The sequence below is a fragment of the Salmo salar genome, chromosome ssa19, assembly GCF_905237065.1.
Source record: "Salmo salar chromosome ssa19, Ssal_v3.1, whole genome shotgun sequence".
Lineage (NCBI taxonomy): Eukaryota > Metazoa > Chordata > Actinopteri > Salmoniformes > Salmonidae > Salmo > Salmo salar.
The window spans coordinates 41,359,764-41,375,912 of NC_059460.1; the positions used below are offsets into that span (position 1 = coordinate 41,359,764).

At 43.8% G+C, this 16,149-nt stretch overlaps 1 protein-coding gene across 2 annotated transcripts in view; it reads left to right on the forward strand.

Moving 5' to 3' along the window:
- mcu (mitochondrial calcium uniporter) overlaps positions 1-16,149 on the forward strand; it is a 183,732-nt gene that overhangs the window by 129,069 nt on the left and 38,514 nt on the right. The window lies entirely within an intron of this gene.

Here is a 16,149-nt window from a genome sequence, read left to right on the forward strand (position 1 = left end):
TTTCAGAGCTGGGTGTGTGTTAGCAGTGAAATGGGTAGTTGGCCTCTGGAAGCAACGTCAGCACAAGAAGTGTTCGTCGGGAGCATCATGAAATGGGTTTCCATGGCCGAGCAGCCGCACACAAGCCTAACGCTTCGAACATACCGACAGCGTTGTGGCACAGAATGGTACGCAGTATCATCTGGATATGTGTACAACAGTTCAACATTCACCTTCTGCTACCATTTCTGTCAAGCCGTCTACTCATACAGTATACAGTTGAAGTTAGAAGTTTACATACACTTAGGTTGGAGTCATTAAAACTCGTTTTTCAACCACTCCACAAATTTCTTGTTAACAAACTATAGTTTTGGCAAGTCGGTTAGGACATCTACTTTGTGCATAACACAAGTCATTTTTCCAACAATTGTTTACAGACAGATTATTTCACTTGTAATTCACTGTATCACAATTCCAGTGCGTCAGAAGTTTACATACACTAAGTTGACTGTGCCTTTAAAAAGCTTGGAAAATTCCAGAAAATGATGTCATGGCTTTAGAAGCTTCTGATAGGCTAATTGACATAATTTGAGTCAATTGGTGGTGTACCTGTGGATGTATTTCAAGGCCTACCTTCGAACTCAGTGCCTCTTTTCTTGACATCATGGGAAAATCAAAAGAAATCAGCCAAGACCTCAGAAAATAAATTGTAGACCTCCACATGTCTGGTTCATTCTTGGGAGCAATTTCCAAACGCCTGAAGGTACCACGTTCATCTGTACAAACAATAGTATGCAAGTATAAACACCATGGGACCACGCAGCCATCATACTGCTCAGGAAGGAGACACATTCTGCCTCCTAGAGATGAACGTACTTTGATGCAAAAAGTGCAAATCAATCCTAGAACAACAGCAAAGGACCTTTGTGAAGATGCTGGAGGAAACGGGTACAAAAGTATCTATATCCACAGTAAAACAAGTCCAATATTAACATAACCTGAAAGGCCGTTCAGCAAGGAAGAAGCCACTGCTCCAAAACTGCCTTAAAAAAGCCAGACTACGGTTTGCAACTGCACAGGGGGACAAAGATCGTACTTTTTGGAGAAATGTCCTCTGGTCTGATGAAACAAAAATAGAACTGTTTAGCCATAATGACCATCGTTATGTTAGGAGGAAAAAGGGGGAGGCTTGCAAGCCGAAGAACACCATCCCAACCGTGAAGCACGGGGGTGGCAGCATCATGTTGTGGGGGTGCTTTGCTGCAGGAGGGACTGGTGCACTTCACAAAATAGATGGCATCATGAGGATGGAAAATTATGTGGATATATTGAAGCAACATCTCAAGACATCAGTCAGGAAGTTAAAGCTTGGTCGCAAATGGGTCTTCCAAATGGACAATGACCCCAAGCATACTTCCAAAGTTGTGGCAAAATGGCTTAAGGACAACAAGGTCAAGGTATTGGAGTGGCCATCACAAAGCCCTGCCCTCAATCCCATAGAAAATTTGTGGGCAGAACTGAAAAAGCATGTGCGAGCAAGGAGGCCTACAAACCTGACTCAGTTACACCAGCTCTGTCAGGAGGAATGGGCCAAAATTCACCCAACTTACTGTGGGAAGCTTGTGGAAGGTAACCCAAAACGTTTGACCCAAGTTAAACAATTTAAAGGCAATGCTACCAAATACTAATTGAGAGTATGTAAACTTCTGACCCACTGGGAATGTGATGAATGAAATAAAAGCTGAAATAAATCATTCTCTCTACTATTATTCTGACATTTCACATTCTTAAAATAAAGTGGTGATCCTAACTGACCTAAGACAGGGCATTTTTACTAGGATTAAATCTCAGGAATTGTGAAAAACTGAGTTTAAATGTATTTGGCTAAGGTGTATGTAAACTTCTGACTTCAACTATATGTTCAATAAACCCGATGTACTCACCACACCGAACGCACTGCGACTGCCTCTGCAACGCAGCGTTTCAATGGAAATGAATGTAATTCTGGTGTACCAAAATGCAGTGACACTGTTGGTGTTTTTGAAGCGTGTGTTCGATGCGGTTGGAGAAGTGTAAAGCTCACGGCCATTGGACTCTGGAGCTGTGGAAACGCATTCTCTGGAGTGATGAATCACACTTAACCATCTGGCAGTCCGAATGACGAATCTGGGTTTGGCGGATGCCAGGAGAATGCTATCTGCCCCAATGTATAGTGCCAACTGTAAAGTTTGGTGGAGGAGGCCCCTTAGTTCCAGGGAAGGGAAATCTTAACGCTACAGCATACAATGACATTCTAGATGATTCTGTGCTTCCAAATTTGTGGCAACAGTTTGTGGAAGGCACTTTTCTGTTTCAGCATAACAATGTCCTGTGCACAAAGCAAGGTCCAAACAGAAATGGTTTGTCGAGATCAGTGTGGAAGAACTTGACTGGCCTCCACAGAGCCCTGACCTCAACTCCATCGAACACCTTTGGGATGAATTGGAACGCCGACAGCCAGGCCTAATCGCCTAACATCAGTTCCCAACCTTACTAATGCTCTTGTGGCTGAATAGAAGCAAGTCCCTGCAGCAATGTTCCAACATCTAGTGGAAAGCATTCCCAGAAGAGTGGAGGCTGTTATAGCAGCAAAAGGGGGACCAACTCCATATTAATGCCCATGGTTATAGAATGAGATGTTGGACGAGCAGGTAGTGTAGGATCTGTCTATATATGGAAAAATACATGTTTAAATGTTCTTGTTCTAATGTTGTTTGTTCTGTTCGATTGGTCAACCAAGTCTGGTACAGCCCTAGTTAGAAGTGAAATGGGCCAGAGCCCGTCAGGACTATTCATTAATAACTACAGTGATATGGGAGTTCCAATGCAAAACCTCCATGTCACTGCTAACACACACACACACACACACACACACACACACACACACACACACACACACACACACACACACACACACACACACACACACACACACACACACACACACACACACACACACACACACACACACACACACACACACACACACACACACACACACACACACACACACACACACACACACACACACACACACACACACACACACACACACACACACACACACACACACACACACTCTCCAACACACACTCACACATTACAGAATGGCTCTCGCTGCAGAGTCTGATCAGCAGCAGTCTCAGCAGAGTAATCAGTATTACATTGCACTGCTGCTAATCGACACACACACACACACACACACTCCCTTGGGTAACAGGGTGTGTGTTACGACTAAAATGAGGATGCTATACGACGCACTCACACACTGTCAGGAAGGCAGGGCAATTTAGACTGTGTTTCATGTTGTGCTATCCAGAGTGTGTGTGTGTGTGTGTGTGTGTGAGTGAGTGTTTCGTTGCAGGTGTCTGGCTCCATTTGTCCTCTACATCCTCCAGGTCTGCTTCTGAAACCATAGAGAGAACCAAGATTCGGCTCATACCTTTATAGTTAGTACAAGTTTTGGGGCTCAAAAGGCATTTATTAAAGAAAGGAACTGTAATATTGTGTCAAACTGAGGCGTTTCTTGCTTCATCAGCTGATTCAGAGGTCTAGAGAGAGGCATTGTTATAGCCTCCTAGAGTCTGTTGACACACCCGCTGCGTTCATCTAAGTAACATCATTTTTAAAAATTCACATCAAAATCCTTCAGTTTAAACAAGATATATCAGTTTTATGCATGGGCTGCATCTCAATCCACCGCATCGGCCAATGGGGGCTTTCCGCATCTGTGGTGAAAGGTGGTCGAGCTACATCAGTGTTTCTGAGACAGGGAGACATCCTGAAAAATCTGTCTTCTCAAGAAAACGTCTGTAGTGTCCGAACGGTTTGACCCACAAAAACTAATTTATGACCACTCTATGGAAAGATGAGACTCTCGCGAACACGATGGTGTTCTCCGCTCTAAGTCCCCCATAAGTGTCACGGGATCCGTCTGGAGGTAACCCGGTACCCGGGATCCGTCTGGAGGTAACCCGGTACCCGGGATCCGTCTGGAGGTAACCCGGTACCCGGGATCCGTCTGGAGGTAACCCGGTACCCGGGATCCGTCTGGAGGTAACCCGGTACCCGGGATCCGTCTGGAGGTAACCCGGTACCCGGGATCCGTCTGGAGGTAACCCGGTACCGGGTTAAAAAATGAATGGAAGTATGGAGGTAGTTTTATGCCTACTCTAAAAATGTGGTTAAATATGTGTTAACAAAATATGATATATACAGTGGGTTCCAAAATGACTGGCACCACTGACCGGTAATGCACAAACAATACATGAAACAATATAAACAATATAATTATAGAGAGAAACTGGAAATACCAACGTGACAAATACTGTACTTTGTGTTTCAATGGAACCAACCAAAATCATATGCAATTATTTATAACAAAATAAATTTAACCAAAATCAAGGTTTCATAATTATTGGCACTCCTCATTTAGTACTTAGTGCAACCACCTCTGGCAAGGATAACAGCATGGTGTCTCTTCCTGTAATGTTTGACAAGGTTAAGGAACACATTTGGAGGGATTTTGGACCATTCCTCTATGCAGATCCTTTCAAGATCCTTCACATTCTTGGGTTTGTGCTTATCAACTGCCCTCTTCCAATCCACTCGATTGGATTGAGGTCCGGCGACTGAGATGGCCAGGACAGAACATTGATTTTGTTGTCACAGAACCATTTCTGTGTGGATCTTGAGGTGTGTTTTGGGTCATTGTCTTGTTGGAAAGTCCACCTACGGCCAAGTCCCAGCCCTCTGGCAGAGGCAACCAGATTGTCAGCCAAAATTGCCTGATACTTGCTGGAAGTCATTATGCCATCAATCTTAACCAGTGCCTCTGGACCTCTGGAATTAAAACAGCCCCAAAACATCACTGACCCACCACCATATTTCACCGTGGGTATGAGGTGCCTCTCCTTGTATGCATCTCTGTTTCAACGCCAAACATGCCGATGCTGTATCTGACCAAAACATTCCATTTTGGTCTCATCTGACCAGAGCACCTTCTTCCACTCATAATTTAAAATTACGTTTGGCTAACTCCAAGTGCTTGCGTCTGTGTCTTGGGGTCAGAAAGGGCTTTCTTCTGGAAACCCTTCCAAAGAGCCTGTGGTTGTGGAGGTTGGGTCTGATGGTGCTTTTTGAAACCTGGTGACCCCAAGACGCCACCAAGGCCTGCAATTCTTTCACAGTGATTCTTGGGGATTTTGTTGCTTCTCTCACCATCCTCCTCCCTATCCTGGGGAGCTTAATGCATTTGTGTCCTCTACCTGTGAGGTTTTCAACTGTTCCATATCTTCTGAATGTTTTAATAATTGCCCTGACATTGCTCAGTGATATATTCAATCGTTTGTGGATCTTCCTGTAGCCATTACCAGATTAATGAAGGTCTATGACCATCTGTCTCTTTTCAACTGCCAGTTCTTTTGTTTTCTTCATGGTGTTGGATGACAGCGGGATATTGCATGCGTTACCTCATTTTTATACCCTAGTGAAACAGGAAGTGATGTAATGCCTCAATATAGTTCATTAAGACTTAGAACAAATTTAATAAGTGGAATTGAATTCCTGGTTTAATTTTTGTTGATGTTATTTACAATAATCTGTAAGGGTGCCATTAATTGTGAAACCTTGATTTGGAGGACATAGATTTTTAATTAAATCAATAAATTATTTTGGTGGGTTCCATTGAAACATTAATGAAGTACAGTATTTCTCACATGTTAGTATTTTGAGTTTATCTCTATAATTATATTGTTTATATTTTTTAAGTATTGTTTGTGCATTGCCAGTCAGGGGTGCCAGTAATTTTGGAGCCCACTGTACAGTCGTGGCCAAAAGTTTTGAGAATGACGCAAACATTAATTTTCAGTCTGCTGCCTCAGTTTGTATGATGGCAATTTGCATATACTCCAGAATGTTATGACGAGTGATCAGATGAATTGCAATTAATTGCAAAGTCCTTCTTTGCCATGCAAATGAACTGAATCCCCCCAAAACATTTCCACTGCATTTCAGCCCTGCCACAAAAGGACCAGCTGATATCATGTCAGTGATTCTCTTGTTAACCTCTATGGGCTAGGTGGGACGCAAGCGTGGTGCACTCCATCAACAGCAGGTGCATTTCAAGAGCGGCAATTTGAATCCAAATAAATGTCAAAATTCAAATTTTTCAAACATACAACTATTTTACACCCTTTGAAAGATAAACATCTCCTTAATCTAACCACGTTTTACGATTTCAAAAAGGTTTTACGGCGAAAGCATAAATTTAGAGTATGTTAGGACAGTACATTTACAAGAGTTGTGTGTAATGTTTTGTCAATTCAAAGACAGGTGTCACCAAAACCATAAAACCAGCTAAAATGATGCACTAACCTTTTACAATCTCCATCAGATGACACTCCTAGGACATTATGTTAGACAATGCATGCATTTTTAGTTCTATCAAGTTCATATTTATATCCAAAAACAGCGTTTTACTATGGCATTGATGTTGAGGAAATCGTTTCCCTCCAATAACCGGCAGTCAAGTCAGCACCACAAATTAAATAATTAAAATTAGAAAACATTGGTAAAATATTATATTGTCATTTAAAGAATTATAGATTTACATCTCTTGAACGCAATCAACTTGCCAGATTTAAAAATAACCTTACTGGGAAATCACACTTTGCAATAATCTGAGCACTGCGCCCAGAAAAATACGCGTTGCGATACAGACTAGCCGTCATGTTGGGGAGATCTAAAATCGAAAATACTATGTAAATAATCCATTACCTTTGATTCTCTTCATCAGATGTCACTTCCAGGTATCACAGGTCCATAACGAATGTAGTTTTGTTCAAAAAAGCTCATCATTTATGTCCAAAAATCTCCGTCTTGTTAGCACATGATCTAAGCCCGCCGGACTTCACTTCATGAACGAGGGGAAAAAATATATTTACGTTCGTTCAAACATGTCAAACGTTGTATAGCATAAATCATTAGGGCCTTTTTAACCAGAACATGAATAATATTCAAGGTGGACGAATGCATTCTCTTTTATAACGTATTGGAACGAGGGTACCCAACATGAACTCGCGCCAGGTGTCTAATGGGCCATCATCGTTCCATGGCTCTTGTTCGGTCAGATCTCCCTCCAGAAGACTCAAAACACTTTGTAAAGGCTGGTGACATCTAGTGGAAGCAATAGGAAGTGCCAAAATATTCCTCAGCCCCTGTGTTTTTCAATGGCATAGGTTTAAAGGTAATACAACACATCAGGTATCCACTTCCTGTCAGAAAATGTCTCAGGGTTTTGCCTGCCAAATGAGTTCTGTTATACTCAGACACCATTCAAACAGTTTTAGAAACTTTAGGGTGTTTTCTATCCATATATAATAAGTATATGCATATTCTAGTTACTGGGTAGGATTAGTAACCAGATTAAATCGGTTACATTTTTTATCCAGCCGTGCAAATACTGCCCCCTAGCCCTAACAGGTTAACACAGGTATGAGTGTTGACGAGGACAAGGCTGGAGATCACTCTTTCATGCTGATTGAGTTCGAATAACAGACTGGAAGCTTCAAAAGGAGGGTGGTGCTTGGAATCATTGTTCTTCCTCTGTCAACCATGGTTACCTGCAAGGAAACACGTGCCGTCATCATCGCTTTGCACAAAAAGGGCTTCACAGGCAAGGATATTGCTGCCAGTAATATTGCACCTAAATCAACCATTTATCGGATCATCAAGAACTTCAAGGAGAGCGGTTATATTGTTGTGAAGAAGGCTTCAGGGCTCCCAAGAAAGTCCAGCAAGCGCCAGGGCCGTCTCCTAAAGTTGATTCAGCTGCAGGATCGGGCACCACCAGTACAGAGCTTGCTCAGGAATGCCAGCAGGCAGGTGTGAGTGCATCTGCATGCACAGTGAAGCGAAGACTTTGAGGATGGCCTGGTGTCAAGAAGGGCAGCAAAGAAGCCACTTCTCTCCAGGAAAAACATCAGGGACAGACTGATATTCTGCAAAAGTTACAGGGATTGGACTGCTGAGGACTGGGGTAAAGTCCTTTTCTCTGATGAATCCCCTTTCCGATTGTTTGGGGCATCCGGAAAAAAGCTTGTCCGGAGAAGACAAGGTGAGCGCTACCATCAGTCCTGTGTCATGCCAACGCTAAAGCATCCTGAGACCATTCATGTGTGGGGTTGCTTCTCAGCCAAGGGACTGGGTTCACTCACAATTTTGCCTAAGAACACAGCCATGAATAAAGAATGGTACCAACACATCCTCCGAAAGCAACTTCTCCCAACCATCCAGGAACAGTTTGGTGATGAACAATACCTTTTCCAGCATGATGAAGCACCTTGCCATAAGGCAAAACTAAGTGGCTCGGGGAACAAAACATCGATATTTTGGGTCCATGGCCAGGAAACTCCCCAGACCTTAATCCCATTGAGAACTTGTGGTCATTCCTCAAGAGGCGGGTGGACAAACAAAAACCCACAAATTTGGACAACCTCCAAGCATTGATTATGCAAGAATGGCTGCCATCAGTCAGGATGTGGCTCAGAAGTTAATTGACAGTATGCCAGGGCGGATTGTAGAGGTCTTTAAAAAGAAGGGTCAACACTGCAAATATTGACTCTGCATCAACTTCATGTAATTGTCAATAAAAGCCTTTGACACTTATGAAATGCTTGTAATTATACTTCTGTATTCCTTAGTAACATCTGACAAAAATATCTAAAGACACCGAAGCAGCAAACTATGGAAATTAATATTTTTGTCTTTCTCAAAACTTTTGGCCACGACTGTATATATATATACTGCTCAAAAAAATAAAGGGAACACTTAAACAACACATCTTAGATCTGAATGAAAGAAATAATCTTATTAAATACATTTTTCTTTACATAGTTGAATGTGCTGACAACAAAATCACACAAAAATAATCAATGGAAATCCAATTTATCAACCCATGGAGGTCTGGATTTGGAGTCACACTCAAAATTAAAGTGGAAAACCACACTACAGGCTGATCCAACTTTGATGTAATGTCCTTAAAACAAGTCAAAATGAGACTCAGTAGTGTGTGTGGCCTCCACGTGCCTGTATGACCTCCCTACAACACCTGGGCATGCTCCTGATGAGGTGGCGGATGGTCTCCTGAGGGATCTCCTCCCAGACCTGGACTAAAGCATCCGCCAACTCCTGGACAGTCTGTGGTGCAACGTGGCGTTGGTGGATGGAGCGAGACATGATGTCCCAGATGTGCTCAATTGGATTCAGGTCAGGGGAACGGGCGGGCCAGTCCATAGCATCAATGCCTTCCTCTTGCAGGAACTGCTGACACACTCCAGCCACATGAGGTCTAGCATTGTCTTGCATTAGGAGGAACGCAGGGCCAACCGCACCAGCATATGGTCTCACAAGGGGTCTGAGGATCTCATCTCGGTACCTAATGGCAGTCAGGCTACCTCTGGCGAGCACATGGAGGGCTGTGCGGCCCCCCAAAGAAATGCCACCCCACACCATGACTGACCCACCGCCAAACCGGTCATGCTGGAGGATGTTGCAGGCAGCAGAACGTTCTCCACGGGCGTCTCCAGACTCTGTCACGTCTGTCACGTGCTCAGTGTGAACCTGCTTTCATCTGTGAAGAGCACAGGGCGCCAGTGGCGAATTTGCCAATCTTGGTGTTCTCTGGCAAATGCCAAACGTCCTGCACGGTGTTGGGCTGTAAGCACAACCCCCACCTGTGGACGTCGGGCCCTCATACCACCCTCATGGAGTCTGTTTCTGACCATTTGAGCAGGCACATGCACATTTGTGGCTTGCTGGAGGTCATTTTGCAGGGCTCTGGCAGTGCTTCTCCTGCTCCTCCTTCGCACAAAGGCGGAGGTAGCGGTCCTGCTGCTGGGTTGTTGCCCTCTTACGGCCTCCTCCACGTCTCCTGATGTACTGGCCTGTCTCCTGGTAGCGCCTCCATGCTCTGGACACTACGCTGACAGACACAGCAAACCTTCTTGCCACAGCTCGCATTGATGTGCCATCCTGGATGAGCTGCACTACCTGAGCCACTTGTGTGGGTTGTAGACTCCGTCTCATGCTACCACTAGAGTGAAAGCACCGCCAGCATTCAAAAGTGACCAAAACATCAGCCAGGAAGCATAGGAACTGAGAGGTGGTCTGTGGTCCCCACCTGCAGAACCACTCCTTTATTGGGGGTGTCTTGCTAATTGCCTATAATTTCCACCTGTTGTCTATTCCATTTGCACAACAGCATGTGAAATTTATTGTCAATCAGTGTTGCTTCCTAAGTGGACAGTTTGATTTTACAGAAGTGTGATTGACTTGGAGTTACATTGTGTTGTTTAAGTGTTCCCTTTATTTTTTTGAGCAGTGTATATTTCCTGAGCTTTCTTATATCTCCTAGATATAGGACAGACACTTCAAAACCTTATACATTATGATTTGTTTCTTGACTATGTTTTTCTATAGAATTTGGCTACTACTATAGCCTATGTTTTATCAAATAGTTTTTTACCATTTTTTATTTATACGGTGGGCGGAAAAAAGTGTTTTTCTGGATTTTTTTGTTATTCTGTCTCTCACTGTTCAAATAAACCTACAATTACAATTATAGACTGTTCATTTCTTTGTCAGTGGGCAAACGTACAAAATCAGCAGGGGATCAAATACTTTTTTCTCCTCACTGTATACCTAAATGGGTCTTAAAATTCTAAATGAAATAGCTAAATTATCCATGATATGACCATCTTTAAAAAATAAAAAAATTCCATGTCACCTTTAGAAGTAAGGGTAGTTTAGACAGACATACAAAGCCATAGTAAGGGTAGTCTAGACGGACATACAGAGCCATAGTAAGGGTAGTCTTGACGGACACACAGAGCCATAGTAAGGGTAGTCTAGACGGACACACAGAGCCATAGTAAGGGTAGTCTAGACGGACACACAGAGCCGTAGTAAGGGTAGTCAAGACAGACACACAGAGCCATAGTAAGGGTAGTCTAGACGGACACACAGAGCCATAGTAAGGGTAGTCTAGACGGACACACAGAGCCATAGTAAGGGTAGTCTAGACGGACACACAGAGCCATAGTAAGGGTAGTCTAGACGGACACACAGAGCCATAGTAAGGGTAGTCTAGACGGACACACAGAGCCATAGTAAGGGTAGTCTAGACGGACACACAGAGCCATAGTAAGGGTAGTCTAGACGGACACACAGAGCCATAGTAAGGGTAGTCTAGACGGACATACAGAGCCATGGTAAGGCTGTGACTACCATTTATGTTACGTGCATCTGTCCACAAGAGATTAGACCGACACAGTCCAGTATTGTCACCCAATTTCAACAGGCTGTCCACACTGTCTTCAGCCATGTGCACTGAGAGCTACATCTGACTGATTTTCCCCCATCCGGTTCCCAGTAGGATCCCACTGCCAAATCCATGTCATCAAATGTCTGTATTCTACCCCATCCCACATTAAGCTCATTAACAGTTGTTAAAGGGGCAATCTGCAGTTGAAACAATAGCAAAGTGGGTACCCCCACCACTGTTTTGGTAAACATAATCTGTAGACATCTGTTGGGAACTGCTTATATTTGTGTAAATTTAATTGGCATGTGTGAATTGGAAATGTTCAGTTTTTTTTTGCGTATCTCAACTCTCTGTGAGACACCATTGGAGATTGGGGTCACGCCCAGGGTCGCCATTTCAGCAATTTGGGTTACTAGCCCAACACTCTGACCGCTTGGCTACCTGCCGCCATGTAAACAGCTGAGAGATGGAGCTGGTGTGTGCTTTCTGTAACAGTTGTTAAGGTCGGACTTAGTCTGGCTGTTGGATTGAAAGCCCAGTCTGGCTAATGCAGTGTGTTTGGGTCTGGCTGTTGGATTGAAAGCCCAGTCTGGCTAATGCAGTGTGTTTGGCAGACTCATTCTCTGATTGACAGATGGTAAGCTAATCAATGACCGGCTGACTGATTGACTGGCTGACTGTCAGGTGGGACTTGAGTCTGCATGGAATAGCTGCACCCCAGGTTTTACTTTGCCACAGTACAGAGATGGATACAGGGCCCACTGCGCCACAGGGCCCACTGCGCCACAGGGCCCACTGCGCCACAGGGCCCACTGCGCCACAGGGCCCACTGCGCCACAGGTGACTCAAATCAAATATTATTCCTCACATGCTTCATAAACAACAGGTGTAGACTAACAGTGAAATGATTACGGGCCCTTCCCAACAATGGAGAGAGAAAGAAAATATAGAACAATTATAACACCAGGAATAAATACACGATGAGTAACGATAACTTGACTATATACACGGAGTATCAGTACCGGGTCAATGTGCAGGGTTACCAGGTCATTGAGGTAGATATGTACATACAGGTGGGGATAAAGTGACAGATAATAAACAGGAGAAGGAGCGTCTGTGATTGGTCTAAAGAGTTAATGTGAAGTTACAGTGCACATAGTTGGCCCATATTGGAATATCTGAGTCCCCAAGTCCCATCCTGCGTCACAGGGCCCTCTCTGCTCAGTGGAAAGAGATGAGATGTGAAGTCCCAGGTTCATTCTGTTTCTATCGACATCACAGGACCAGCTTCTTCTGTGATACTGGGCCCAGAAAGGACATCACTGGACCAGATTCTACAGGGATACTGGGCCCAGACAGGACATCACAGGACCAGATTCTACAGGGATACTGGGTCCAGACAGGACATCACAGGACCAGATTCTACAGGGATACTGGGTCCAGAGAGGACATCACAGGACCAGATTCTACAGGGATACTGGGTCCAGACAGGACATCACAGGACCAGATTCTACAGGGATACTGGGTCCAGACAGGACATCACAGGACCAGATTCTACAGGGATACTGGGTCCAGACAGGACATCACAGGACCAGATTCTACAGGGATACTGGGTCCAGACAGGACATCACAGGACCAGATTCTACAGGGATACTGGGTCCAGACAGGACATCGCAGGACCAGATTCTACAGGGATACTGGGTCCAGACAGGACATCACAGGACCAGATTCTACAGGGATACTGGGTCCAGACAGGACATCACAGGACCAGATTCTACAGGGATACTGGGTCCAGAGAGGGAAGAGAAGACTGTAGTTTATGAGGCAGGGCTAGAGAGGAGAGAGAGAGTTGAGAAAGTCATGTTTATTGTTCATTTCCGATTTGTTTATTTCACTTTTGTTTCACTTGCTTTGGCAATGTGAACATACTGTCTGTTTCCCATGCTAATAAAGCCCAATTGAATTGAGAGAGAGGGAGAAAGAGAGAACAGAAAGAGAGAACAGAAAGAGAGAGAGGTCGGGGCTGGGTTATGTTAGTTCAGTTCCCTTTGACGGGAATTAGTCTTGGATCTTCAACACTCTTAAGTTAAAAAGTTAGACATACGCACAGTGAGCACAGAGTAGTATAGCCTCTAGCTGTAATCTAGGACTCTGTGATGATGAGGGAACCAGAGTAAAGCGTTCTCAGAATCTGCCTGCAACCTAAAAATAAACATTCCCAAAACAGGCGACATGTTCACTTCTGTTCTCAGAACGTTTAAAAAAAAAAAATTTGCCTGTCAGGAAACGTATGGCTTCGTTCCCACAACCAATGTGAAACCAAAAAACATACGTTCATACAACTTCCATGAAATAAAAATGTGCTAGCTGGGTAGATTCTCCCATGCCTTAGTAAGTTAGTTAGCATGTTTTAATTCAGTAAATCCTATTTAAAGCACCAGGCAGGAGAGGGGTTGGGCTGACTGGTAGACTGACTGGATGGGTGGATGTCTGTGTGTGGGTGGGTGGGTGGGTGTACACTGATGTCTATTTAAGGCAGTTGAAGCAGCAGGGGTGTACTTCAGCTATGGGGGCCATACTAAGTGCCAGGAATATAGAGTGGGAGAGGGAGAGAGAGGTTTTGGTATCTCAAATTTGAATGTAATGTTTGTAATTTTGTCTTTTAAGATGTTTTATTTGTTTTGACCGTAGAGCAGCATTTTGGAAACAAGGTGTTGTATATATTTTTACCCAAATAAATTAAATTAAATTAAATTCAGGGCTAGGAGAACATATTCATTTGAAGGCTCTAATCAGGCCTGTTCCCTGGCTATATGAGATGTACTGTAGGTTCACTCAGCTCTGATCAGGCCTGTTCCCTGGCTATATGAGATGTACTGTAGGTTAGCTAAACTCTGATCAGGCCTGTTCCCTGGCTATATGAGATGTACTGTAGGTTCGCTAAACTCTGATCAGGCCTGGTCCCTGGCTATATGAGATGTACTGTAGGTTCACTCAGCTCTGATCAGGCCTGGTCCCTGGCTATATGAGATGTACTGTAGGTTCACTCGGCTCTGATCAGGCCTGGTCCCTGGCTATATGAGATGTACTGTAGGTTCACTCAGCTCTGATCAGGCCTGGTCCCTGGCTATATGAGATGTACTGTAGGTTCACTCAGCTCTGATCAGGCCTGGTCCCTGTACTGCAGGCTGGCTAATATAAATATCATCAATAGAATGGACCTCCCGTTTCAAGTCAATGATGGCATAATGGCCTTTCTATATACAGTGCCTTGCGAAAGTATTCGGCCCCCTTGAACTTTTCGACCTTTTGCCACATTTCAGGCTTCAAACATAAAGATATAAAACTGTAATTTTTTGTGAAGAATCAACAACAAGTGGGACACAATCATGAAGTGGAATGAAATTTATTGGATCTTTCAAACTTTTTTAACAAATAAAAAACTGAAAAATTGGGCGTGCAAAATTATTCAGCCCCTTTACTTTCAGTGCAGCAAACTCTCTCCAGAAGTTTAGTGAGGATCTCTGAATGATCCAATGTTGACCTAAATGACCAATGATGATAAATAGAATCCACCTGTGTGTAATCAAGTCTCCATATAAATGCACCTGCTCTGTGATAGTCTCAGAGGTCTGTTTAAAGTGCAGAGAGCATCATGAAGAACAAGGAACACACCAGGCAGGTCCGAGATACTGTTGTGGAGAAGTTTAAAGCCGGATTTGGATACAAAAAGATTTCCCAAGCTTTAAATATCCCAAGGAGTACTGTGCAAGCGACAATATTGAAATGGAAGGAGTATCAGACCACTGCAAATCTACGAAGACCCGGCCGGTCCCTCTAAACTTTCAGCTCATACAAGGAGAAGACTGATCAGAGATGCAGCCAAGAGGCCCATGATCACTCTGGATGAACTGCAGAGATCTACAGCTGATGTGGGAGACTCTGTCCATAGGGCAACAATCAGTCGTATACTGCACAAATCTGGCCTTTATGGAAGAGTGGCAAGAAGAAAGCCATTTCTTAAAGATATCCATAAAAAGTGTCGTTTAAAGTTTGCCACTAGCCACCTGGGAGACACACCAAACATGTGGAAGAAGGTCAGATGAAACCAAAATCGAACTTTTTGGCAACAATGCAAAACGTTAGGTTTGGCGTAAAAGCAACACAGCTCATCACCCTGAACACACTATCCCCACTGTCAAACATGGTGGTGGCAGCATCATGGTTTGGGCCTGCTTTTCTTCAGCAGGGGCAGGGAAGATGGTTAAAATTGATGGGAAGATGGATGGAGCCAAATACAGGACCATTCTGGAAGAAAACCTGATGGAGTCTGCAAAAGACCTGAGACTGGGACGGAGATTTGTCTTCCAACAAGACAATGATCCAAAACATAAAGCAAAATCTACAATGGAATGGTTCACAAATAAACATATCCAGGTGTTAGAATGGCCAAGTCAAAGTCCAGACCTGAATCCAATCGAGAATCTGTGGAAAGAACTGAAAACTGCTGTTCACAAACGCTCTCCATCCAACCTCACTGAGCTCGAACTGTTTTGCAAGGAGGAATGGGCAAAAATGTCAGTCTCTCGATGTGCAAAACTGATAGAGACATACCCCAAGCGACTTACAGCTGTAATCGCAGCAAAAGGTGGCGCTACAAAGTATTAACTTAAGGGGGCTGAATAATTTTGCACGGCCAATTTTTCAGGTTTTTATTTGTTAAAAAAGTTTGAAATATCCAATAAATTTCGTTCCACTTCATAATTGTGTCCCACTTGTTGTTGATTCTTCACAAGAAATTACAGTTT